This window comes from Mobula birostris, chromosome 11, assembly GCF_030028105.1.
Source record: "Mobula birostris isolate sMobBir1 chromosome 11, sMobBir1.hap1, whole genome shotgun sequence".
NCBI classification, from domain to species: Eukaryota; Metazoa; Chordata; class Chondrichthyes; order Myliobatiformes; family Myliobatidae; genus Mobula; species Mobula birostris.
In genome coordinates this window covers 56,938,487-56,966,292 of record NC_092380.1, presented here as the reverse complement: position 1 = coordinate 56,966,292, position 27,806 = coordinate 56,938,487, and the positions used below count along the sequence as shown (strand labels likewise).

Sequence of the window (27,806 nt, the reverse complement as noted above, 5' to 3'; positions counted from 1 at the left end):
TATGTTTTATGCTTTTGAGAGGTAATTTGAGTCATCTATTTGAACCTCTGTAGTCCATGTTCTAAAGATCTTCCCACAGTAGTAATGGACGAGCCAGTGAAGATGAAATAACAGCAGAGTTGGAATGCAGTGTGGACTTCAATGGGGAGCTGCTGATAATTGCGTGTATCTGCTTCCTCTGGCCCTCCGAGCTTTCAATGTTGTGGGGTTGGGAGTTACTAGCAAAGGAGATTTAGTGAGTTTCTTTTGTGCATCTTGCAGATAGTTTGTACTGTTTGTGCACTGAATGTACGACGTGGTAATTGAGTAGATGTTTAATGGTGGAAAGGACAGCAATTTAGCAGTTTAACCTGATCTGCATGGTATCTACCTCAGAGGAACCAATTTGGCCCATCTTGTCCATGCCAGTTCCCAGAGAAATCCCATCAATCTCCTTTCCCTTGTTCTTTTTTCCCAGTCCCCCTGTGGCATTCTCTCTCACCAGCCCCCTTTTGAATCTTTTGCCACTTACCTCCACCAAGTGGTAATTTATAGTAACCAACTAACCTACCAGCACACCCTTGAGGTATAGGGAGAAAGTGGAGCAACTGGTGGAAATCTTCATTTGCACAGAAAGATCATGCAACCTCCACAAAGGCAGTACCTATGGTCAGGATCAATCCCAGGTCCATGGGACCATGAGGCAGCTATGTCATGTATGTTACTGAAGCTGACTTCATCCAATAATCACACTCCTTATTAGTGCCTTGTAAATTTTCAGTGAGTCAACCAATGCAGGATACTCACCCTATAGTTAGTTTTGGGACGTTCCTGTTAAATTTCTGATCATTTAGAAAGATAATGGTAATGAGTTCATAATGGCAATGTCAGTGACTATAAAGAGGATGTGATTACTGAGAAACAGTTACTACCTGGCATTTTATGACGCTAAGGTTAACAGCTTGAGAAATGAAAGTCAAAAATTATAAAATGCCAAGATGCCAGAACTCTGAAACAAAAATGATATGAAGGGTACCAGACTTGAAACATTAACTATTTGCTTTTTCACAGACACTACCTGAGCTGCTGCATGCTCCTAGTGTCTTCTGTTTCTGTCACACATCAGCCCAAAACCCGGAGGCAGCACATTACATTTAACTTTCAGAAATGTTATTTTATTTAATCACATTCCTTAGAGTAATCGGGTAACCAGACATTAAAATCTGACCAATAGTTTATTATGTACAGAATAAAGAATACTTCATACACATACAGCACATCTGTTAGGCAACCTTACTGTCCACATAAAAGCTGATACAATACTTAAAATAACAGTGTCCAGAGTATATGAATAAAGGAGGGATGGGTACATTAGCAGCAACCTGGGTCACAGCTACTCTACCTAGTATCAACTTTCAACTAGTAATTTGTTTCTTTTTAAACATAACTTTTATTGCATGTATACGCTTGTATTAAGTCAAAGTAAATGTGATACCATTATTTGAATTAAATACTATTGCGGGCCCAAGAACAAATCACACAGAGAATCTACTATTAAATTCTAGAGGGAATGAGAGTTGGGGGTTATCGTGGTTTTATTGCTTTCGCCATGTTTTCTTTTCACTGACAGATTTGAAGCTTCTGTTCATCACCTCGATCCAATTAAACGTATTTTGTTTGGTATGGTTGCTGAGACTGATGATAGTAGCAAAGTCGAGTGAAAGAGGGATGTGTGTACGCAAGATGGGCCCGGGGGGTTAAAACTTGTCCTACATGCTGCTGAAATGCATCTTATTTATTCGCTACATGAGAATGGAATAGCTTTACAAGGCCTCCTACTGGATAAACACTCAACGCTTAGAGGGGAGGAGATCTACAGTGTGTGAAAATTTTAAGTGGGAAGCTAGTGAGGAAACAAGTGTGGCCCAATTAACACTGGCATACGTTCTGCCAAGAGGTGGGGCATGGAGGGCTGGGGGTTGAGAGTCAACTTTTACAATATACAAGTTAATCCAAATTTTTGCAATGCACATGGACACTGTGAGTTAAATACAATTACGTTAAACCAAGATTATAGTGGTGAGCACAGTTGTACCAGTACTGGTTCAGGAACTAGAAGATATTACTCCAATGTACACACATGCATAAAATAACCAATATCAATATACAGTTTTATACATTTTCTTTATTTCTTGTGTAGGATGAAGATCACACCAATTAGGACTGCAAGAGTTGTGATGGCAGCCCCTCCCAGTATATACGGCTTCATATTCTCAAACAAGTTGCTGGACTGCCCTTCGGGTGCATCATCCTTGTTACCCTGGGTTTCTAGCTGGGGGTCTGCTGCCTTGTTGCTTTCCGAGCCTGCAGCGGGTAGTGTCACTGAACTATCCCCTGCGGGCTTCGGTTCATTCACTGCAGTAGCCTCAGCAGCTGGCTTCTTGGGAACATTGGTGGGCTCAGGTTGTTTGCTGGGAAATTCCTTCTTATCCCCAGCACCAGCATTTGCCTTTATCGTGGCAGACTTGGGGGATTCTTTAGCTTCTGCTTTCGACCTGATTCTCGGTTCCATGGCTGCCTTGCCTTCAAGCTTCCTAGCGTGCTTCCCAGTTCTTTCCAATCTACAAAGGCAAAATTATCAGATGGTCTTTTTAAAATGCATTCATTGTAAATGAACAGGTCTCCTTTTCTTTTATCTCTTCACTTCTCGTATTCCATTGTCTTGATGGAACAACCTTGAGAGAAGACAGAACAATCAATCAGCACGCGAGTTTTCTAGGAAGAGGAAAATAAGGGAAGATTTAATAGAGAGGTTCAAAATCACAATGGGGGGGAATTTATAGAAAAGCAAATGAAATCTTGGGCAGGTTGGTAATCAGAGGATATATTTAAAACATTGGCATAGCTTTGGAACAGCTTTTCATTAAGTTCTTGAATATTGCACCTGAGAGGATGGTGAAAGCACACTTAATAGTGACTTTTCAAGGCAATTGGGAAAGTGCAGGATTAATTGGAAAGTTTCTGAAAAGATTCAGCACCAGGATTATGAGCTGAATGATCACTTTCTGTAGTGTGTTTCTTTGATATCATGATTAAACATTTTTGGTAATCAAATGTAACTTTTATTGATGATTTCATTGTACTAATCATAATGGTTTTTAAATATTCTCCAGCTCTGTCTTAAGTCCAGCATGCCAGTCTGCACCCTATGGACCAGTACCAATCCAATGCAGGTGTTAAGGAACCAAGATTTGTGTGCAGTTTCAAGACTATCTCACTGAAACAATGGCTCTGTTTCTTTCTCTGCAGATGCTTCCTGACTGTATCCAAGCTTAGGTAATAGAAGCTGACCAATTAACCCAAATAATTCTGCCATCCCCTCTGCTACCCTTGTACACACATTCTGACTGAGATTATCAGTGAGAAATCAACAGCAGGTACTGTGAATGATTTTATTTACAGGGATGTTGAAGTTTACGAAACTGGTGGATAATCAGCACAGACCAGGAAACAAACTAAGATCTCATCTGATCTGTGTATCACACCAAGCACTGCATTATCTACAGAGCACAATGTGCAAGCCAGACAAAGGGGCCTTGTCAAAAGGTGAATCACCTCAGCCCACATTATGTATAAACAGCTTCTCCCAGCTTTTTTAAATTTGACTTTGTTTTCAAACCAAAGCTTTCAAAATGATATGAATAGTCTGACTAGAGAGCTTAATTTTAAGATGAGTTTCAAAAGATTTACGTGTGAGTTTAGAGGAAAAAAAATTTACTTTACTAAAATGGTTCTAAAGTCATGGAACATACCACCACTAATAATATTGGAAGCAGAATCCTAAAAAGCTTTCAAAGGGAAATAAATAGCATGTAAAATAGAAAATAACGAGAGTACAGAAAAGGTGAATTGGATAGTTCTTTTAGAGAGCGTGCTGAGTGGTATAAAAATTCTTTGATACATAGTAAAGGAAGTGTTCAAAGTTATGGGATGTGGGGGGAGAAGGTGGAGCGGGGAGTAGAGAGAACTTGTAGGAGGAGGTATTTCCAATAGCAAGATGATCAGTAACTAGAGGATATAGTTTTCTTTAAAAGTTGTTTATAAAAGCAAATTAAGTTGGAGTCCAATTTATTTCCATGGGAATCAGATACAAACTTAAAAAGGAAAGTTTTGCTAGACTATTGAGAAAGAGCCTTGAAAGGATTAGTACAGGGACTGTGGGCTGAATGGATTCCTTCTGTCTTTTAGTAGGAAAAATCTATAGTGGAAACATATAATACTAATCATTACAGTACTAACATTAATGTTATTTTATTAAAACTGATGTCAACCAGATTGTATGTGTTTACTAATTAGTTAATTAAGTACTGTATTAGTTCAGCTATTTTCTACCTACTTGATAGCAGCATTAACAATAAAATTACTTATTTGTATAAAATTTAACCATCTTAAGGCATCCACTTTTGTGTGCAGTTCTAAAAGAGGGCCACTGACCTGATATATTAACTGTTTCTCTTTCCACAGATGCTGGCCAGCATTTTGAGTATTTTCAGTATTGCTGTTTTTTCTTTATTTCGCATGTAAGGTTATCATTTAACTATTTAAATAAAACCATTAACATCAATCAACAAAGAGAGGCAGGGGAAAAAATGATACTGCAAACTCAATAAATTTGTAAGTGACTAACTTGAAAATTACTTCTAAAGCCAGTTACTGACAGATCCCCACTTTATGAAAACCACTTTGATCTGAAGGCCCTGATCTCTCCTTTAGCTACCATATTAGAATTTCCCATTACTCATTGAAATGGTCACTCTTCCTCCCTTTAGAGGTGCTGACTCCTGCTGGCAGGCACCCCTCAGCACTACCAATGGCTGTTCTTCATGTTCAGTCTTGAGACGAATGTGATGGCCAACTAATCAATCAATGCTCACTCTCCTAGATCAATAAGAACCAGAATTCTGATCAATTTTCACTCTTCCATTTGCAATGACTTGACCCTTGTACAAGGTGAGAGCACGTCACTACCTCATGATGTGAAGGGTGACCACGCTGAATTATCAAAATTTTGAAAGTTGCTTCGTGATCAGAAATATATTTCAAACACCCAAAGAGAATAAAGGTCAAATCTCTGCCTTTCTTGGTCTTTACAGCTCTGTTTCACGTTTACCCACCTGATCTTATCTTATGATTGATCTCCCAACCATAGTCTAGGGAAAAAGTCAAATAAGTTCCTCAAACTGACAAGGAATGCAGATCTAAACATATGTTTACATAGTTCAAACAAATTGGGTTAATCTGGAATAGAATAAATTTGCAGTCCATTTGCGGATTACCAAGAATCCACCAGGAATTTCACTTTATTATTCAACATTAATTCAATTTTCCCTCACAGTTTGTTTGTAGTATAACCTCCCTTATTTGGTGACAACAGTAATTCAATAGACAAACTTCATTTCGACAAAGACTGCCAACCTCACTGGTCTGAAAAGTGACAATTCTTATTTACACAGCACAGCTACGCCATTTTCCCTAGAAATATTTTATTTAAAGGGCCAATACTTAAACTGCATTTTTTGTCCCCATGAGATGTGTAACCTCCTCCAAAACTAAATACTACCTCACACGTATGTCTTGGTCACGGACGCAAGAGTCAGAGTCAGCGTCACCCTCAGCTTCCTCTCAATATGATTATTCCAGCTGTTGTTTGTTCACAATCTGCTGCGTGCTACTACAGAGAGGACTTCCAGCCCTGATGAAGGCTCTCAGCTCAAAATGGTGGCTGTTCATTTCCCTCCATAGATCCTGCCTGACTTGTTGAGTTCCTCCAGCATTTTCCTGTCAGTTACTTAAAATTCCCAGCACCAATAGTCTCCCTTGTGCCATCAAATCACTATACTCAAGGAAGGAAAGTTTTCTCTGCTTTCCCTTTGGCCTGCAGCAGTGAGCACAGTGATTTTCAGCATGGCAGGCTTCACCGATGTACAAATAGTTAAGGGCTTCATTTACATCCTTACGGTGACTCCCTGGCAACTACTTACAACGTATTCCTGACCCTGTGTCTCCCTCACAAAGAACACGTGTCATGCATGAGCTGTTCCTCACTAGCTTCATAAGGTCCCTATGATGCTCCCAACCCTTCCGGTACTGCAGCATCCGTGTTTCCGTTGCAGCACTTCCTTGTGGCTGGAAGGGTGCTGCTTATGTCATAGTATGTCCCTGTAAGAGCTGTTACGTTATTACATCTGGGAGAAGAACCAACGGGGGATCACTGTACCAAAAATATCAGTTCGAGTGTGGCATTTCACAGGGAAAATCAATAATTTAAATTCTTTATCATTGTGAGTGACCACAATACTGCTCCTTAAATGCCTTGTAGTGGCCCACAATGTAGTTTTAATCCCAAGGAAATGGCTTGGAACAATTTGCAGGCCTTAGACTATTAAAAATGACAAATATAATTTATGAAAAAAGATATTGGAAGAACAAAGGAATGAACAATGTGACTTTTATTTGGCTCTTCCTGCTGAATAGTAAATATTACCTGATTATGGATCTGCCAAATGTTTTTGGAAAATGAACTCCTTCTGGCTGGAATAGCAGCTTTTCAATCAGTGAAGTGAAATGAGAGCTTGTCAACATTCATCGTGGGCGTAGTTCACATTATGCACCCAGGCTCCTGCCTTCTAACCAGGCTTCTAATAAGAGTGACTAATGCAGAATTATTCACATCCCACAAGTACTCAAGGATCATGTGATGTGCAGTCAGCTAAAATGCTTTGTGAAGTTCTTGGAATGCATAAAAGGGAGTTTATATGGCACAGACCAGTAAACATGGAGAACTGATCCCAGTGATGACTGTCAATAACAATTAGGGGTATTGCAGACCTGTTGATTTAGGTTCCATGCCTACTGATGAATCACCTCAGTTCCTGTCTCCTCTTGCCATACATGTCCTCAAAGATTCCTTAGTTACCTCCCCCACAGGAGCAGTCTCTTTTGAGGCATAGCACACAACAGCAATGCAACCAGCAGCATTTGCAGGTAACCTAGGATGTTCACGACTAGACTGGATCAGAATTACCCTCCATAACCAGAACCAAATCATCTTCTGACCTCTGGTCTGATGATTGGAATTGGAACCTCCTTCCCTTTTAGTGCTTCTACTCCACCTCTAACCATAACCTTCATCCCAGCTCAGAGAACCCAGGACTTCAAATGGGATTTCCATCTAAACTGAAGGATAAACAAAATCCATGAAAACTAATAAATTTGTTCCTAATAATTAAATATGCTTCTACCATGGACTCATGAACATAAAGTGTCAACCCTCAGAGCAGAGGGAATTGGGAAATAATTAGAGACTGGTCCCCTAGCAATCAATCCCACTTTGAATTTTCACTGGTTGCTAACAGTGCTTCTTAACAAAGGGAACAGCTGCCGGAGGAATCCAATAAACCAGCAGATAAGGCTAGAGTCAGCCTGTCGGCCAACGTAACAATTTGTAGGAGACAACATTTTAGTTTTGCAGGATGAGCATTTAAAAACTAAATGTGATTCAAGGCTTGCACCTTGGGGACAGGAAAGGTACTCAAAAGAATGTTTTGAAATGAGTCAACCATTTGGACTATCATCTACATTACCAAATATATATGCCCAACCCTGGAATCAGGGCCACATAAAAGCCATGATTCTAAAATCTCATTCATGTTACATGATCAGCTGATGTGTTAATGTTTGCATAACTCTGAGAAACTGCAGATGTAAGATTGCTGGTGTGGTCCATTAAGCAATTCTCCCCATGAGCCACAACCTTCAAACATCTGCGACAGACACAAAGTCAGAGTCCCTCCTGTGCCCATCGACATTCATTATTAATTGAGTGAAAAAGAAGGGATCTCCATGATTATCTTTTATTTCTTACTCTCACTTCCAGTAATTCCCAAATCTCCATTAAGGGAAATAGAACAGGCAGAGATATTGATCTGAAATTGCCCTTAATGATGTAGCCCAGACATTCAAGGTCAAGATCAGAAACAGTAAGGACAAACACCTCAGCAGATTTTAAATAATTTCTTTTCAACATATTCTGAAAAGCTTCCTCTCTGCATGTAACAAAGGGAAATGATTTATTTTTTACTTCAAATGAAATCAGCTGAGTATCCTCCCAAAACCATTCACATCGCTTAAATAAAACTGCCTAAAATCAGCACAGTGGAAAAATATAAGATTGCCACAAACTCATCTTGAACAAGTAAATCATCTGCAGAATGAATTGCATTGCAACAATTGTACTGGAGGACCTTGCTTCAGTCTTTATTCAGAGTGATTTTACCTTTTATTTGAAGCTTAATCCACTGCACGCTTCCCCCAGCAGTCCAACTGCTTCTGTGTGAAAATAAAGCAGCCTGACCTCTACTAGCTAAATCACTTCCATTTAGATTTGAAGACAATGTAGTGCAGTTTTCCAGCATTGCCAGGCATCAGCAGATGAAGACTTTTGAGGATTATTTCTAATTAAGTCATCCTACCTGCTAGTTTGTGCTTAGCCTTTCCTTAAGGCTCTCTGGAATCAAACCATCCGACTTGTTCTCTGCAGCAACCCTGTGACGTCCACAGTTGTTCTATCTCACTGCAAAAAAAAAAGCTGGCCTAACATCAGAAGATGCTGCAGCACCAATATCGTCAAGATAGTAAGGAGGCAGGATATTGGAGAGCCAGCTATGTGCTGGAAAACTGGAATCTACCATTCTCAGACTAGTGTGGGTGACTGCAACACCACCAAATTTGTTAATAACATTTCTAATTATGTCATTCTGCATATTAAGTATGTAATGGTAAAAAGTTATGAAATGCATCAATTTGACTGCTGCTTTCAAATACAGTATTGAACTTTATTTTAGGCCTCTGTTTGCAATTTTTCAAGGTCACTGTGTACACTGCAGAAGTGCAGTTATATCCCAGTTGATTTCTGGGATACAGGATGAGTCATCCCACAGGCAACGATTTGCAGGCAACAGTGCAGTATCTTCAACAGGTTTTTACAAATGTCTTGCACAGCATCGTACACCATCATCTTTAGTTGTCACATTCAAAGGCAAGGATAAGGCCAATTAAAAACATCACAGATATTGTGTAAGTGAAATGATTTAGTCTGATGAAAAAAATTTGTCAGATGGAAAATCTAGTTTGAATACATTCATAAATTTCTGCCAATAAGTGTTTTAAATCTCCCTTTTTTCCCATAAAAACAGAAAATGCTGGACATACTCCGTAGATAAGGAAACCTCTGCAAAAAGAAACAGACATAATGTTTCAGGAAGAGGACTGTTAGTCAGAACTGAGACCCGAAACTCCATTTCTATTTTCACAGATGGCATTAGACCTGCTGTGAGTCTGTAGCATTTTCTGTTTCTATATTAGATTTCTCGAATCTGTTTTAAAATTTTCTATTATTTGCATATTCATACTTTCAGGAAAAAAGCACAATAAATTTTGATGTTTCCTTAGGTATTTTATTATAGCAGTGAAACTGGTTCCTCCCAAGGATCGTTTAGTTCTATGTATTTTTAAAAATTTATTTGCCAGATTTAACCTGCATTTCTTTTTCCCCTTGTTTGTGGCCCTTGACACGGTGGTGGAGAGTAGCCTTCGTGAACTTTTGCAGAACCTCTGGTGATGGACATAGAAACATAGAAACATAGAAAATAGGTGCAGGAGTAGGCCATTCAGCCCTTCGAGCCTGCACCGCCATTTATTATGATCATGGCTGATCATCCAACTCAGAACCCCGCCCCAGCCTTCCCTCCATACCCCCTGACCCCCGTAGCCACAAGGGCCATATCTAACTCCCTCTTAAATATAGCCAATGAACTGGCCTCAACTGTTTCCTGTGGCAGAGAATAGACACAGCAGTGGTGGAAGAATGGCGGTGAGCCAGATAGTACTTGGTCCAGACACAGCCTGAACTTGCAGCTCTTGTTATTCAGACAGATATATTTATTTTTTGGACTCTGGCAGTCCAGCCATGCTACAAAGCTTGAGCAGTGCATGGTGGGCAACCATGCCACAGATAGTGATCCTTAAAACCCTCCCCTTGGATAACACACTGCCATCAAAGGCCATAAGACTTCAGAGCAGAATTAAGCCATTTGCCCCATCAAGTCTGCTCCACCATTCCATTATGGCCATTCTCTCTCCCAACACCATTCTCCTGCCTTGTCCCATAACTGTTGACACCCTTACTAATCAAGAAACTATCAACACTCACAACACGCTGGAGGAACTCAACAGGTCAGGCAGCAGTGGAAACGGACAGTCAACGTTTTGGGCCAGATCCCTTCGTCAGGACTGAAGAGGGAAGGGGCAGGGGCCCTATAAAGAAGGTGGGGGGAGGGTGGGAAGGAGAAGGCTGGTAGGTGCCAGGTGAAAAACCAGTAAGGGGAAAGATCAAGGGGTGGGGGAGGGGATAGGCAGGAAAGGTGAAGAAGGAATAGGAGAAAGCACAATGGGTAGTAGAAGGAGGTGGAACCATGAGGGGGGTGATAGGCAGCTGGGGAAGGGGCAGAGTGAAACTGGGATGGGGGAAGAGAGGGGGAGGGAATTACCAGAAGTTGGAGAATTCTATGTTCATACCAAGGGGCTGGAGACTACCTAGACGGTATATGAGGTGTTGCTACTCCAAACTGAGTTCAGCCTCATCATGGCAGTAGAGGAGGCCATGTGTGACATATCCGAATGGGAATGTGAAGCAGAGTTGAAGTGGGTAGCAACCGGGAGATCCTGTCTGTTGTGGCGGACGGAGTGGAGGTGCTCGATGAATCGGTCCCCCAATCTGTGTCAGGTCTCACCGATGTAGAGAGGGCGCACCGGGAGCACCGGATGCAATAGATGACCCCAAAAGACTCACAAGTGAAGTGTTGCCTCACCTGGAAGGACTGTTTGGGGCCCTGAATGGTGGTGAGAGAGGAGGTGTAGGGACGGGTGTAGAACTTACGCTTGCAGGGATAAGTGACGGGTGGGAGATCCGTGAGGAGGGATGTGTGGACCAGGGAGTCACGGAGGGATCGATCCCTGTGGAAAGCAGAGAGGGGTGGAAAGGGAAAGATGTGCTTAGTGGTGGGGTCCTGTTGAAGGTGGCAGAAGCTGCGGAGGATAATGTGCTAGATCCGGAGGCTGGTGGGGTGGTAGGTGAGGACAAGGGGAACTCTGTCCCTGTTGTGGTGGTGGGAGGATGGAATGAGGGCCGAAGTGCGGGAAATGGAGGAGATGCAGGTGAGGGCATCACTGATGACGGCAGAAGGGAAACCACGATCCTTAAAGAAAGAGGACATTTGTGATGTCCTGGAATGGAACCCCTCATCCTGGGAGCAGATGTAGTGGAAACGGAGGAACTGGGAATAGGGAATAGCATTTTTGCGTGTGGCAAGGTGGAAAGAGGTATAGTCAAGGTAGTTATGAGAGTCAGTGGACTTATAGAAGATGTCAGTGGACAGTCTGTCTCCAGAGATGGAGACGGAGAGATTGAGAAAGGGAAGCGGAGTGTCCGAGATGGACCAATTGAATTTGAGGGCTGGGTGAAAGTTAGAAGCAAAGTCGATGAAATTGATGAGCTCAGTATGGGTGCAGGAAGCAGCACCAATGTAGTCGTCAATGTAGCGAAGGAAAAGTTGGGGAGCAGTACCAGTAAAGGTTTGGAGCATAGACTGTTCCACATAACCAACGAAGAGGCAGGCATTGCTGGGGCCCATGCGAGTGCCCATAGCTACACCCTTGGTCTGAAGAAAGTGGGAAGAGCAAAAAGAGAAGTAATGAAGTGTGAGTACCAGTTCCGCCAACTGGAGGAGGGTATTGGTGGTGGAGAACTGGTGAGGTCTATTGTCCAGAAAGTAGTGGAGGGCTTTGAGGCCTTCTTGATAGGGAATGGAAGTGTATAAGGATTGGACATCCATAGTGAAAATGAAGCGGTCAGAACCGGGGAACTGGAAGTCATTGAAGAGGTAGAGGGCATGGGATGTATCCTGGACGTAGGTGGGGAGGGGCTGAACTATGGGTGAGAAAATGAAGTCCAGGTAGGCAGATACAAGTTCAGTGGGGCAGGAGCAGGCAGAAACTATGGGTCTACCGGGACAGTCAGGCTTGTGGATCTTGGGGAGGAGGTAAAACTGAGCAGTGCAGGGTGTAGGAATCATGAGTTTTGTGTCTGAGGATGGAATGTTTCCGGAGTTGATAAGGGCAGTGATGGTACGAGAGGGAATGATTTGAATTTTTTTGGTGGGGTCCTGTTCCAGGGGTAGGTAAGAGGAGGTATCAGGGAGCTGCCTTTTGGCCTCAGTGAGGTAGAGGTCCGTCCGCCAGACTACTACAGCACCACCTTTGTCTGAGGGTTTGATGATGAGGTCGGGATTAGTGCGGAGAGAGTGGAGCACAGTGCGTTCAGAGGGAATGAGGTTGGAACAGGAGAGAGGAGTGGTGAAGTTGAGACGGTTGATGTCTCAGCGACAGTTGGAGATGAAAAGATTGCGTGCAGGTAGAAGGCCCGGGCAGGGTGTCCAGGAGGTGGTGGAGGGTTGAAGACGGGAGAAGGGGTCATCAGTGGGGGGAGGGGAATCCTTGCCAAAGAAGTAGGCTCGGAGATGTAGGCGACGGAAGGAGAGTTCAGCGTCATGGCGGGCACGGAACTCACTGAGGTGTGGGCGGAGGGGGTCAAAAATGAGGCTCTTGCTAAGGACAGAACGTTCTGCCTCAGAGAGGGGAAGGTCAGAGGGGATGGTGAAGACACGGTAAGGGTTGGGGCTGGGATCGGAGGAGGGTGAAGAGAGGGAAGTCTCAGGAGGGAGAGGGGGTTGGAACGTTCGGGGAGAGCGGAGTTCGGGGAGGATGAGGGATCAGAGGAATGGAGGTGGGATGAGGGCGAGAGGGAAGGTTGGGAGTCGCGGGGGGGATAGAGGATCTTGGAGGAATAAGACGAGCGGTAGGAACCAGAGGCAGTAAGAGCGGTCCCAGTCTGGAGAGGGTGAGGCCCTCGGTCGGAGCTGAATCTGCAGCTGGGGCTGGTGGAGCCTGTGGCCTGCAGGGCACCAGAACTGAGGTCCGAGTCGGAAGCGAGTGAGTCCATGGCCCACCAGGGGGCTGGTGCCCATGTCCGGGAGGCCGTGGTTCCAGTCGGGGTCAGAGTCAGAGGTGGATGGGTCTTCGGCCTGCCGAAGGCCTGAAAAGTCGAGGTCCGAGGAGTCGGGGTCCGGGCTGGAGCCGGTCGTTGTCGTGGTCTCCAGGCGGGTGAGCTTGTGGTCCTTCTTGGACGCGAGGAAGGAGAAGAAATGGCAGTTGGAGGTGTGAAGCCGGCGGAGAATGAAGTGTAGGAGAGGTCCATGGCAGACGGTGACGAGTGAGGCCCGGAGTGGTGGCAGAGAGAGGGACAGGGCCCGTAGGTATCTCCGCATGGCAGTGAGCGTGGCGCAGAGAATCCGGCGGGAGCAGCGGTCAATAAAGCTGAGGTAATTGGGATTCTCGCTGGGCCTGAGCTGGGAGGCCTGGAACCGGAGCTGGAATCCCTGCGGTACAAGATGGTGGCGGAGACATGTTCCCAGGAAGGAGACGTGGCTGTGGTAGTGGGTCTGAGTCAGGATGTGGTCGAAGATTTAGAGAGAGGCAGAGATCACAGAGGGGGAGCAGTGAGAAAGGATCTCACTGAACTTCCGTCGAAGGGAAGATTTAAACTTCTTCAGGGTAGGCATACCTCGAAGAGACTTCACAGCGGAGTAGTGAATCGTAAACACAAAATTCTCTGCAGATGCTGGGGTCAAAGCAACACGCACAACACGCTGGAGGAACTCAGCAGGTCGGACAACATCCGTGGAAATGAACAGACAACGTTTCGGGCCGAGACCCTTCATCAGGACTGAAGAGGGAGGGGGCAGGGGCCCTATAAAGAAGGTGGGGGGAGGTTGGGAGGGAGATGGCAGTTAGGTGCCAGGTGAAAAACCAGTAAGGGGAAAGATAAAGGGGTGAGGTAGGGGAAGCAAGGAGAGGATAGGCAGGAAAGGTGAAGAAGGAAATCAAACCCCACCTACATCCGGGATACATCCAATGCCCTCCACCTCTTCAATGACTTCCAGTTCCCCGGTCCCGACTGCTTCATTTTCACCATGGATGTCCAATCCTTATACACTTCCATTCCCCATCAAGAAGGCCTCAAAGCCCTCCATTACCTTCTGGACAATAGACCTTACCAGTTCCCCACCACCACTACCCTCCTCCGGTTGGCGGAATTGGTACTCACACTTAATAACTTCTCTTTTGGCTTTTCCCACTTTCTTCAGACCAAGGGTGTAGCTATGGGCACTCACATGGGCCCCAGCTATGCCTGCCTCTTGGTTGGTTATGTGGAACAGACTATGCTCCAAACTTATACTGGTTCTGCTGCCCAACTTTTCCTTCTCTACATTGACGACTACATTGGTGCTGCTTCCTGCACCCATGCTGAGCTCGTCAATTTCATCGACTTTGCTTCTAACTTTCACCCTGCCCTCAAATTCACTTGGTCCATCTCGGATACTTCTCTCCCCTTTGTCGATCTCGGTCTCCATCTCTGGAGACAGACTGTCCACTGACATCTTCTATAAGCCCACTAACTCTCATAACTACCTCGACTATACCTCTTCCCACCCTGCCACATGCAAAAGTGCTATTCCCTATTCCCAGTTCCTCCATCTCCGCCGCATCTGCTCCCAGGATGAGGGGTTCCATTCCAGGACACCTCAAATGTCCTCTTTCTTTAAGGATCATGGTTTCCCTTTTGTCGTCATCAATGATGCCCTCATCCGCATCTCCTCCATTTTCCGCACTTCGGCCCTCATCCCATCCTTCCGTCACCGCAACAGGAACAGAGTTCCCCTTGTCCTCACCCACCACCCCACCAGCCTCCGGATCGAGCACATTATCCTCTGCAACTTCCACCACCTTCAACAGGACCCCACCACTAAGCACATCTTTCCCTCTCCACCCCTCTCCGCTTTCTGTAGGGATCATTCCCTCTGCGACTCCCTGGTCCACACGTCCCTCCCCACAGATCTCCCACCCGCCACTTATCCCTGTAAGCGTAAGTGCTACACCTATCCCTACACCTCCTCTCTCACCAGTATTCAGGGTCGCAAACAGTCCTTCCAGGTGAGGCAACACTTCACTTGTGAGTCTGTTGGGGTCATCTATTGCATCCGGCGCTCCTGGTGCGGCCTCCTCTACATCGCTGAGATCCGACGCAGATTGGGGGACTGCTGTGTCGAGCACCTCCGCTCTGTCTGCCACAGCAGACAGGACCTCCCGGTTGCCACCCACTTCATTTTCATTTTTAAATCTTTTTTATTAATTATTATTGAAGATCAACAAAAAAAAACATAAAAGTAATCAAGTTAACATATCAATATGTACAATGAGGAATAAATTGCCAAGTAACTGATTAACAAAGCTAAACAATATATCAATAATAATTGCCACCCACTTCAACTTGCTTCACATTCGCATTCGGAAATGTCCATACATGGCCTCCTGTACTGCCATGATGAGGCCAAACTCAGGTTGGAGGAGCAACACCTTATATACCGTCTAGGTAGTCTCCAGCCCCTTGGTATGAACATTGAATTCTCCAACTTCCAATAATTCCCTCCCCCTCCCTTCCCCCATCCCAGTTTCACTCTGCTCCTTCCCCAGCCACCTATCACCCCCCTCATGGTTCCACCTCCTTCTACTACTCATTGTGCTTCCTCCTATTCCTTCTTCACCTTTCCTGCGTATCCCCTCCCCCACCTCTTGACCTTACTGGTTTTTCACCTGGTACCTACCAGCCTTCTCCTTCCCACCCTCCCCCCACCTTCTTTACAGGGCCCCTGTCCCCTCCTTCTTCAGTCCTGATGAAGGGTCTCGGCCCGAAACTTTCACTGTTCTTTTCTACGGATGTTGCCCGACCTGCTGAGTTCCTCCAGCGTGTTGTGCGTGTTGCTTTAACTTCAGCATCTGCAGAGAATTTTGTGTTTCCAATGAAGTTATGTTACCTTTTCATGATCTCATACATTATTTCTCTTTTTGTGCTTGCTCTATTCATGACATTCTCTTTAGATATTCGTTTTGTCCATGATATTCTTTGCATCCTCCTCAGAAACCACATCTCTGCTGCTTCAGTTTGTTTCCTCATGTTACTAGATATTGTCCAACATTCTGAGCCATATTACATAACTGGATAAACTTAACATTTCAGTACTCTGAGGTGTGTTGTCATGCCTAGTTTAGTGTTGGTCAGTATACTCTTCATTCTCATAAAGATGTCACTTGCCATCCCTGTTCTTCTTCGATATCCATGTCGCACCTGCCATCTGATTTCACCCAGCTTCCTGAGTAGCAAAAGTTCTGTACTTGTTTTATGTCTTCCCCGTTTATTCTCAGCCTTCAGATAGGATTCTCCTTCTTTTTGGCTATCACCATACATTCTGTCTTTTTGCAATTGATAGATAGACAACAGTGTGTTTTCTCCCCTGATTTGTTTAATGTGTACAGTGAAACAATAGTACAAAAAATAAGAGACATCTTGGGAATCAAAGTTGGTGGTGAAAACATCAATAATTTCAGATATACAGATGACACTGTGTTAATTACAACTACGGAGGAAGAACTGCAAAACTTAGTTGATATAGTTGTTGAAGAAAGTGCAAAAATGGGTCTATCTATCAACTGCAAAAAGACAGACTGTGTGGTGATATCCAGTAGAACAAGGAATTCCATTACCAGCATTGCCTCAGAGTCATGGTCAAGGGAGAGTGAGGGGCATTCACAGGAAGCATGGCTGCAAAATTATCATGTTGAAATGAAAATGGACACCTCCTCTCCCCGTCCCAACAAACACCAGTCACTAGAGGCTTCATTCTTTACTTTCACTATGTGGTGTTGGTTTATTATGTCTCATGTACTGAGATACAGTGAAAAGCCTGACTTGCAAACTGTTCATACCGATCAAAACATCACACAGTGTATAGAGATAGAACAAGGTAAAACAATAACAGAATCCAGAATAAAGTCTAACAGCTACATTGAAGTGCAGTTCTGGTAAACAATAAGGTGCAAGATTGTAACAATTGACATTGTGAGGTCAACAGTCCATCTTATCACAGTAGAGGACCATTCTATAGAACATAGAACATTACAGTACAATACAGGCCAGTTACCCACAAACTTCTGCTGATATTTGATCCTAATCTAAGGTCTATGTAACCCTTCCTTCCTACATGGCCCTCAATCTCTCCCTCATCCATGTGCCTATCAAGAGTTTAATTGTTCCTATTGTGTCTGTCCTAAATTCAATGACGGACGGAGTAGAAGCTATCCTCCAGCCTGTTGAAAAGTGTTTTTGTGCTTTCCTATCTCCTGCCCAATGGGAGAGGGGATAAGACAGAATATGGGAGGGGTCTTTGATTGTGCCGGCTGTTTTACTGAGGCAGTGAGAAATGCAGAAGAGTCCAAGGAGGAGGGGATGTTTTCTGTTATGTGCCTCTGTATCCATAACAACCTGTATTTTCCTGCAGTCACATGCTTGATCATAATGAGGTGGATTGTGAAGTCATTATGACCAGTAACTGACCACAAACTGCAGGCTGAGTGCAGTTCATCTGAGTGCACGAGGAGAGGCTAGACTCCGTGAGGTGCTGAGCTGCTTCATCAACGTTTTCTTGGAATTACACACAAAGTCAATGGAATTCTGCGAACTATTCCGGCTGGCGTTCCTTGGCCTGTCGATGGTCAGAGCTACCATTATCATCGGCTGGTGGGCCTGCCATAATTTCGCCAAGAAGCGACCCCAAGCTGTTAAGGCCAAGCCCGTAATCGGCACAGCCCAGCCAGTAGATTGCGAAGTGAAGCCCAACACTGAGGAATTGAAGCCAGGGGGCTTTGCTGCTCACTCTGGACTACCGGTCAAGAGAATCCACACTGTGGATCTGGAGGTTAGAAGCCAGAATATGGAGGAGGGAAGTATAGAATCAGGGGATGGAGGAAACAAGCGGGGAATCTTGTCACAGGGACTGGCAGATCGAAGGCTAAGTCCTGAACCGGCTCTGGCAGATCGAAGGCTAAGTCCTGAACCGGCTCTGGAAGATCGAAGGCTAAATCCTGAACCGGCTCTGGAAGATCGAAGGCTAAGTCCTGAACCAGCTCGTGGGCATATCCAAACAGAGGCGACTGAACTGGAGCTAAGCCCAGTGGATGAAAATTGGAATCGAGAGGATCAGAGGGAGGAAAATGGATGCGAGGGCAAAGGAACCATCAGAGATCGGCAGGAGCAGAATGACGAAGAGAGGCTGGGGGGTGGATCGGGTGTCTTCACCAATGTGCAAGTGGGCAAGAGAAGGGGAATAAAATTGGGCAAGAGAAAGAGAAAAGCTCAAACAGATAAATAGAGGGATAGCTCAAGCGAAGCGGCTGGTGCGTGAGTGGGCCAGTGAAGGAGTGGAGCTTTGAGGCTTTGACTCGAGAGATTCTGGCAATTTTGGCAGTTGGTCTGTGCAATCAAGGCAATCAAGATTTGAATAGATCAGCAGAAAGCCGTTGATTAGACAATCAAGATTTGAATAGCTCAGACTCAGCAGAAAGCAGCTGATTGGGCAGTCGAGGTCAGGTGACCAAACATTTTGAAAAGCTCAAACAGATAAATAGAGGGATAGCTCAAGCGAAGCGGCCAGAGCATGAGTGGGCCGGTGAAGGAGTGGAGCTTTGAGGCTTTGACTCGAGAGGCTTCGACGAGAACAAGCTAGCTCGCAGTTAGTTTTTACAATGTCTCCTGAGATGGTGATGTGCCTCTCATGTGAGATGTGGCAGTCTTGGGGGAACTCCCCTCTCCCGCAGAGTCACATCTGCCAGAAGTACATACGGCTGGGTGATCTGGAAGACCGTGTAAGGAATCTGGAGCAGCAGCTGGATGACCTTTGACTCATCAGGGAGAATGAGGCAGTCATAGATGAGAGCTACAGGGAGGTAGTCACACCTAGGCTGTCGGAAGCAGGTCGTTGGGTGACAGTCAGAGGGGGGAAAGCGAAGGTGAGCAGACAGATAGTGCAGAGCACCCCTGTAGCTATTCCCCTGAATAATAAGTTTACCATCCTGGATACTGTTGGTGGGGACGACTGACCAGGTGTGAGCCACGGTGGCAGGGCCTCTGGCACTGAGTCTGACCCTGTGGTGCAGAAGGGTGGGACGGAGAAGAGGAGCGCTGTCGTCATTGGAGACTCTATATTATAGTCAGGGGAGCAGACAGGAGATTTTGTGGACGTGAAAAGGACACCTGCATGGTTTGTTGCCTCGCAGGTGCCAGGGTCCGGGATGTCTTTGATCGGGTGCACGACATCCTGGTACGAGAGGGAAAGCAACCAGAATTCGTGATACATGTTGGGACCAATGACATAGGCAGGAAGAGGGATGAGGTCCTGAAGTGTGAGTTTCGGGAAATAGGCAGAAGGCTGAAGAACAGGACCTCAAGGGTGACGTTCTCAGGATTGCTGCCAGTGCTACGTGACAGAGATGGTAAGAATTGGAGGAGATGGCAGTTGAATGCGTGGCTGAGGAGTTGGTGCAGGGAGCAGGGTTTTAGATTTTTAGACCATTGGGATCTCTTCTGGGGAAGGTGGGACCTGTACAGATTGGGTGGGTTGCACCTGAACTCGAGGGGGAGCAATAACCTTGCAGGTAGGTTTGCTAGCATGGTTCGGGAGGGTTTCAACTAATTTGCAAGGGGGATGGAACCCAGAGCGATAGAGCAGTGAAAGAAGTGCATGGAGTAAAGCCAGATCTAACATATAGAGAGGCTTTGAGGAAAGAGAAGCAGAATAAACGGTGTAAAGATAGTAAGGTAGAAGGGCTGAAGTGTGTATACCTCAATGCAGGAAGCATCAGGAACAAAGGTGATGAACTGAGAGCTTGGATACATACATGGGATTATGATGTAGGGGCCATTACAGAGACTTGGCTGGCACCAGGGCAGGAATGGATTCTCAATATTCCTGGATTTCAGTGCTTTAAAAGGGATGGAGAGGGCGGAAAAAGGGGAGGAGGGGTGGCATTACTGGTCAGGGATACTATTACAGCTACAGAAAGGGTGGGTAATGTAGCAGGATCCTCTTTTGAGTCAATATGGGTGGAAGTCAGGAACAGGAAGGGAGCAGTTACTCTACTGGGGGTATTCCATAGGCCCCCTGGTAGCAGCAGAGATACAGAGGAGCAGATTGGGAGGCAGATTTTGGAAAGGTGCAAAAATAACAGGGTTGTTATCATGGGTGACTTTAACTTCCCTAATATTGATTGGCACCTGATTAGTTCCAAGGGTTTAGATGGGGCAGAATTTGTTAAGTGTGTCCAGGATGGATTCCTGTCACAGTATGTGGACAGGCCGACCAGGGGGAATGCCATACTAGATCTAGTACTAGGTAATGAACCGGGTCAGGTCACAGATCTCTCAGTGGGTGAGCATCTGGAGGACAGTGACCACCGCTCCCTGGCCTTTATAATTATCATGGAAAAGGATAGAATCAAAGAGGACAGGAAAATTTTTAATTGGGGAAAGGCAAATTATGAGGCTATAAGGCTAGAACTTGCGGGTGTGAATTGGGATGATGTTTTTGCAGGGAAATGTACGATGGACATGTGGTCGATGTTTAGAGATCTTTTGCGGGATGTTAGGGATAAATTTGTCCTGGTGAGGAAGATAAAGAATGGTAGGGTGAAGGAACCATGGGTGACAAGTGAGGTAGAAAATCTAGTCAGGTGGAAGAAGGCAGCATACATGAGGTTTAGGAAGCAAGGCTCAGATGGGTCTATTGAGGAATATAGGGAAGCAAGAAAGGAGCTTAAGAAGGGGCTGAGAAGAGCAAGAAGGGGGCATGAAAAGGCCTTGGCGAGTAGGGTAAAAGAAAACCCCAAGGCATTCTTCAATTATGTGAAGAAAAACAGAATGACAGGAGTGAAAGTAGGACCGATTAGAGATAAAGGTGGAAAGATGTGCCTGGAGGCTGTGGAGGTGAGTGAGGTTCTCAATGAATACTTCTCTTCGGTAAACAACAGGAATTCTGCAGATGCTGGAAATTCAAGCAACACACATAAAAGTTGCTGGTGAACGCAGCAGGCCAGGCAGCATCTCTAGGAAGAGGTGCAGTCGCCGTTTCAGGCCGAGACCCTTCGTCAGGACTAACTGAAGGAAGAGTTAGTATGAGATTTGAAAGTGGGAGGGGGAGGGGGAGGGGGAGATCCAAAGTGATAGGAGAAGACAGGAGGGGGGGGGATGGAGGCAAGAGCTGGACAGGTGATAGGCAAAAGGGATACGAGAGGATCACGGGACAGGAGGTCCGGGAAGAAAGACAAGGGGGGGGGACCCAGAGGATGGGCAAGGGGTATATTCAGAGGGACAGAGGGAGAAAAAGGAGAGTGAAAGAAAGAATGTGTGTATAATAATAAGTAACAGATGGGGTACGAGGGGGAGGTGGGGCATTAGCGGAAGTTAGAGAAGTCGATGTTCGTGCCATCAGGTTGGAGGCTACCCAGACGGAATATAAGGTGTTGTTCCTCCAACCTGAGTGTGGCTTCATCTTTACAGTCGAGGAGGCTGTGGATAGACATGTCAGAATGGGAATGGGATGTGGAATTAAAATGTGTGGCCACTGGGAGATCCTGCTTTCTCTGGCGGACAGAGCGTAGATGTTCAGCAAAGCGGTCTCCCAGTCTGAGTCGGGTCTTGCCAATATATAAAAGGCCACATCGGGAGCACCGGATGCAGTATATCACCCCAGTCGACTCACAGGTGAAGTGTTGCCTCACCTGGAAGGACTGTTTGGGGCCCTGAATGGTGGTAAGGGAGGAAGTGTAAGGGCATGTGTAGCACTTGTTCTGCTTACACGGGTAAGTGCCAGGAGGAAGATCAGTGGGGAGGGATGGGGGGGACGAATGGACAAGGGAGTTGCATAGGGAGCGATCCCTGCGGAATGCAGAGGGGCGGGGAGGGAAAGATCTGCTTAGTGGTGGGATCCCGTTGGAGGTGGCGGAAGTTACGGAGAATAATATGTTGGACCCGGAGGCTGGTGGGGTGGTAGGTGAGGACCAGGGGAACCCTATTCCTAGTGGGGTGGCGGGAGGATGGAGTGAGATCAGATGTACGTGAAATGGGGGAGATGCGTTTAAGAGCAGAGTTGATAGTGGAGGAAGGGAAGCCCCTTTCTTTAAAAAAGGAAGGCATCTCCCTCGTCCTAGAATGAAAAGCTTCATCCTGAGAGCAGATGCGGCGGAGACGGAGGAATTGCGAGAAGGGGATGGCGTTTTTGCAAGAGACAGGGTGAGAAGAGGAATAGTCCAGATAGCTGTGAGAGTCAGTAGGCTTGTAGTAGACATCAGTGGATAAGCTGTCTCCAGAGACAGAGACAGAAAGATCTAGAAAGGGGAGGGAGGTGTCGGAAATGGACCAGGTAAACTTGAGGGCAGGGTGAAAGTTGGAGGCAAAGTTAATAAAGTCAACGAGTTCTGCATACGTAAAGGAAGCAGCGCCAATGCAGTCGTCGATGTAGCGAAGGAAAAGTGGGGGACAGAGCTCAAAGCTCTACACTTCTTTTTGGATTCCAGACCTAATCAGTTCCCCTCTACCGCCACTCTGCTCTGTCTAGCGGGATTAGTCCTTACTCTTAATAATTTCTCCTTTGGCTCCTCCCACTTCCTCCAAACTAAAGGTGTAGCTATGGGCACCCGTATGGGTCCTAGCTATGCCTGCCTTTTTGTTGGCTTTGTGGAACAATCTATGTTCCGTGCCTATTCTGGTATCTGTCCCCCACTGCGTCCGGTGCTCCCGATGTGGCCTTTTATATATTGGCGAGACCCGACGCAGACTGGGAGACCACTTTGCTGAACATCTACGCTCTGTCCGCCAGAGAAAGCAGGATCTCCCAGTGGCCACACATTTTAATTCCACATCCCATTCCCATTCTGACATGTCTATCCACGGCCTCCTCTACTGTAAAGATGAAGCCACACTCAGGTTGGAGGAACAACACCTTATATTCCGTCTGGGTAGCCTCCAACCTGATGGCATGAACATCGACTTCTCTAACTTCCGCTAATGCCCCACCTCCCCCTCGTACCCCATCTGTTACTTATTTTTATACACACATTCTTTCTCTCACTCTCCTTTTTCTCCCTCTGTCCCTCTGAATATACCCCTTGCCCATCCTCTGGGTCCCCACCCCCCACCTTGTCTTTCTTCCCGGACCTCCTGTCCCATGATCCTCTCGTATCCCTTTTGCCTATCACCTGTCCAGCTCTAGGCTCCATCCCTCCCCCTTCTGTCTTCTCCTATCATTTTGGATCTCCCCCTCCCCCTCCAACTTTCAAATCCCTTACTCACTCTTCCTTCAGTTAGTCCTGATGAAGGGTCTCGGCCGGAAACGTCGACTGCACTTCTCTTCGGTATTCACCAATGAGAGGGAACTTGATGATGGTGAGGACAATATGAGTGAGGTTGATGTTCTGGAGCATGTTGATATTAAGGGAGAGGAGTTGTTGGAGTTGTTAAAATACATTAGGACAGATAAGTCCCCAGGGCCTGACGGAATATTCCCCAAGCTGCTCCACGAGGCGAGAGAAGAGATTGCTGAGCCTCTGGCTAGGATCTTTATGTCCTCGTTGTCCACGGGAATGGTACCGAAAGATTGGAGGGAGGCGAATGTTGTTCCCTTATTCAAAAAAGGTAGTAGGGATAGTTCGGGTAATTATAGACCAGTGAGCCTTACATCTGTGGTGGGAAAGCTGTTGGAAAAGATTCTTAGAGATAGGCATCTATAGGCATTTAGAGAATCATGGTCTGATCAGGGACAGTCAGCATGGCTTTGTGAAGGGCAGATCATGTCTAAATAGCCTGATAGAGTTCTTTGAGGAGGTGACCAGGCATATAGATGAGGGTAGTGCAGTGGATGTGGTCTATATGGATTTTAGTAAGGCATTTGACAAGGTTTCACACGGTAGGCTTATTCAGAAAGTTAGAAGGCATGGGATCCAGGGAAGTTTGGCCAGGTGGGTTCAGAACTGGCTTGCCTGCAGAAGGCAGAGGGTGGTGGTGGAGGGAGTACATTCAGATTGGAGGATTGTGACTTGGTGTCCCTCAAGGATCTGTTCTGGGACCTCTACTTTTCGTGATTTTTATTAACGACCTGGATGTGGGGGTAGAAGGGTGGGTTGGCAAATTTGCAGATGACACGAAGGTTGGTGGTGTTGTAGATAGTGTAGAGGATTGTCAAAGATTAGAGAGAGACATTGATAGGATGCAGAAGTGGGCTGAGAAGTGGCAGATGGAGTTCAACCCGGAGAAGTGTGAGGTGGTACACTTTGGAAGGACAAACTCCAAGGCAGAATACAAAATAAATGGCAGGATACTTGGTAGTGTGGAGGAGCAGAAGGATCTCGGGGTACATGTCCACAGATCCCTGAAAGTTGCCTCACAGGTGGATAGGGTAGTTAAGAAAGCTTATGGGGTGTTAGCTTTCATACGTTGAGGGATAGAGTTTAAGAGTCGCGATGTAATGATGCAGCTCTATAAAACTCTGGTTAGGCCACACTTGGAGTACTGTGTCCAGTTCTGGTCACCTCACTATAGGAAGGATGTGGAAGCATTGGAAAGGGTACAGAGGAGATTTACCAGGATGCTGCCTGGTTTAGAAAGTATGCATTATGATCAGAGATTAAGGGAGCTAGGGCTTTACTCTTTGGAGAGAAGGAGGATGAAAGGAGACATGATAGTGGTGTACAAGATAATAAGAGGAATAGATAGAGTGGATAGCCAGCGCCTCTTCCCCAGGGCACCACTGCTCAATACAAGAGGACATGGCTTTAAGATAAGGGGTGGGAAGTTCAAGGGGGATATTAGAGGAAGGTTTTTTACTCAGAGAGTGGTTGGTGCGTGGAATGCATTGACTGAGTCAGTGGTGGAGGCAGATACACTAGTGAAGTTTAAGAGACTACTAGACAGGTATATGGAGGAATCTAAGGTGGGGGCTTATATGGGAGGCAGGTTTTGAGGGTCGGCACAACATTGTGGGCCGAAGGGCCTGTACTGTGCTGTACTATTCTATGTTCTATGTTAAAAAAGCAGAAAAGATGAAATATCAATGTAAGCTAGCCAATAACGTAAAAAAAGGATACAAAAAGTTTTTTCAGATATGTAAAGAGTAAAAGAGGCAGGAGTGGATATTGGACCACTGGAAAATTATGTTAGAGAAGTAATAACAGAGGACAAAGAAATGGCAGATGAACTGAATAATTATTTTACATCAGTTTTCACTCTGGGAGACACTAGCAGTTTGCCAGAAGTTCAAGAGTGTCAGGGTCAGAAGTGAGTGTAGCTGCTATTACTAATGAGGAGATGCTCGGGAAACCCAAGTTCTGAAGGTCAATAAGACAATTGGATGAGATAGACTATACCTCAGGGTTCTGAACGAGGTAGCTGAAGAGATTGCTGAGGCATTGGCAGTGATCTTTCAAGAATCAGGAGATTCTGAATAGTTCTGAAGGAAGAGAAAATTTCAAATTTCACTCCACTCTTTAAGATGGGAGGGAGGCAAAAGATGGGAAATTATAGGTCAGTTAGCTAGTGGTTGGGAAGATGTTGGAGTCCATTATTAAGGAGGAGGTTTCAATGCAACTAGACTCATACAATAACAGAGGCTGAAATCAGACTTCCTTGAGGGAAAATCCCAAGATCCACAAACCTGCCTGTCCAAATAGACCCATTGTCTCAGCTTGCTCCTGCCCCACCAAACTCATTTCTGCATACCTCGACACTGTTTTATCCCTCCTTGTTCAATCCCTTCCTACCTATGTTCGTGACACATCTCATGCTCTGAAATTTTTCAATGATTTTAAGTTCCCTGGCTCCCACTGCTTTATTTTCACCATGGATGTCCAGTCCCTTTATACTTCCATCCCCCCCAGGAAGGTCTCAAAGCTCTCCACTTCTTTTTGGATTCTAGACCTTACCAGTTCCCCTCTACCACCACTCTGCTCCGTCTAGCGGAATTAGTCCTTACTCTTAATAATTTCTCCTTTGGCTCCTCCCATCACTTTCTCCATACTAAAGGTGTAGCCATGGGCACCCGTATGGGTCCCAGCAATGCCTGCCTTTTTGTTGCCTTTGCGGAACAATCCATGTTCCAAACCTATACTGATATCTGTCCCCCACTTTTGCTTCGCTACATCGACGACTGCATTGGCGCTGCTTCCTGCACGCATGCTGAGCTTGTTGACTTCATTAACTTTGCCTCCAACTTTCACCCTGCCCTCAAGTTTACCTGGTCCATTTCCAACACCCCCCTCCCCTTTCTAGATCTTTCTGTCTCTATCTCTGGAGACAGCTTATCTACTGATGTCTACTATAATCCTACTGACTCTCACAGCTACCTGGACTATTCCTCTTCTCACCCTGTCTCTTGCAAAAATGCCATCCCCTTCTCGCAATTCCTCCGTCTCCACCGCATCTGCTCTCAGGATGAGGCTTTTCATTCCAGGACGAAGGAGGTGTCCTCCTTTTTTAAAGAAAGGGGCTTCCCTTCCTCCACCATCAACTCTGCTCTCAAACGCATCTCTCCCATTTCATGCACATCTGCTCTCACCCCATCCTCCTGCCACCCCACTAGGAATAGGCTTCCCCTTGTCCCCACCTACCACCCCACCAGCCTCCAGGTCCAACATATAATTCTCTGTAACTTCCACCACCTCCAACGGAATCCCACCAATAAGCATATCTTTCCCTCCTCCCCCCCCCCAGCTTTCCGCAGGGATCGTTCCCTATGCAAATCCCTTGTCCATTCGTCCCCCCCATCCCTCCTCACCAATCACCCTCCTGGCACTTATCCTTGTAAGCGGAACAAGTGCTACACATGCCCTTACACTTCCTCCCTCACTACCATTCAGGGCCCCAGACAGTCCTTCCAGGTGAGGCGACACTTCGCCTGTGAGTCGGCTGGGGTGATATACTGCATCCGGTGCTCCTGATGCGGCCTTCTATATAATGGCGAGACCCGACACAGACTGGGAGACCGTTTCGCTGAACATCTACACTCTGTCCGCCAGAGAAAGCAGGATCTCCCAGTGGCTACACATTTTAATTCCATGTCCCATTCCCATTCTGATATGTCTATCCACGGCTTCCTCTACTGTAATGGTGAAGCCATACTCAAGTTGGAGGAACAACACCTTATATTCTGTCTGGGTAGCCTCCAACCTGATGGCATGAACATTGACTTCTCAAAGTTCCGCTATGCCCCATCTCCCCCTTGTACCCCATCCGTTATTTATTTATATACACACATTTTATATATATATATATATGTTCTTTTTCTCCCTCTGTCCCTCTCACTATACTCCTTGCCCATCCTTTGGGCTTCCACCCTCCCCCTTTCTTTCTCCCTGGGCCTCCTGTCCCATGATCCTCTCATATCCCTTTTGCCAATCAACTGTCCAGTTCTTGGCTCCATCCCTCCCCCTCCTGTCTTCTCCTATCATTTTGGATCTCCCCCTCCCCCTCCCATTTTCAAATCTCTTACTGGCTCTTCTTTCAGTTAGTCCTGACGCAGGCTCTCGGCCCGAAACGTCGACTGTACCTCTTCCTAGAGATGCTGCCTGGCCTGCTGCGTTCACCAGCAACTTTTATGTGTGTGGTCTGACAAATCTGTTTGAATTTATTGAGGAAATAACAGATTGGATAGACAAAGGAGAGCCCGTGAATGTAGCCTGCTTTGATTTTTCAGAAGGCCTTGACAAGATGTTGC

General features: G+C 45.9%; 1 long non-coding RNA gene and 1 pseudogene across 1 annotated transcript; one reads left to right on the top strand and one right to left on the bottom strand.

Moving 5' to 3' along the window:
* Nucleotides 1-1,157: 1,157 nt before the first annotated feature.
* On the bottom strand, nt 1,158-8,685 carry LOC140205505 (uncharacterized). Its single transcript, XR_011887859.1, has 3 exons — nt 8,511-8,685; nt 4,474-4,576; nt 1,158-2,714 (listed from the first exon to the last, which is right to left on the bottom strand). It is a non-coding gene; the product is annotated as an uncharacterized lncRNA (long non-coding RNA).
* A 4,734-nt stretch (nt 8,686-13,419) lies between these two features.
* Nucleotides 13,420-27,806, top strand: part of LOC140204672 (uncharacterized) — a 34,644-nt pseudogene continuing 20,257 nt past the window's right edge.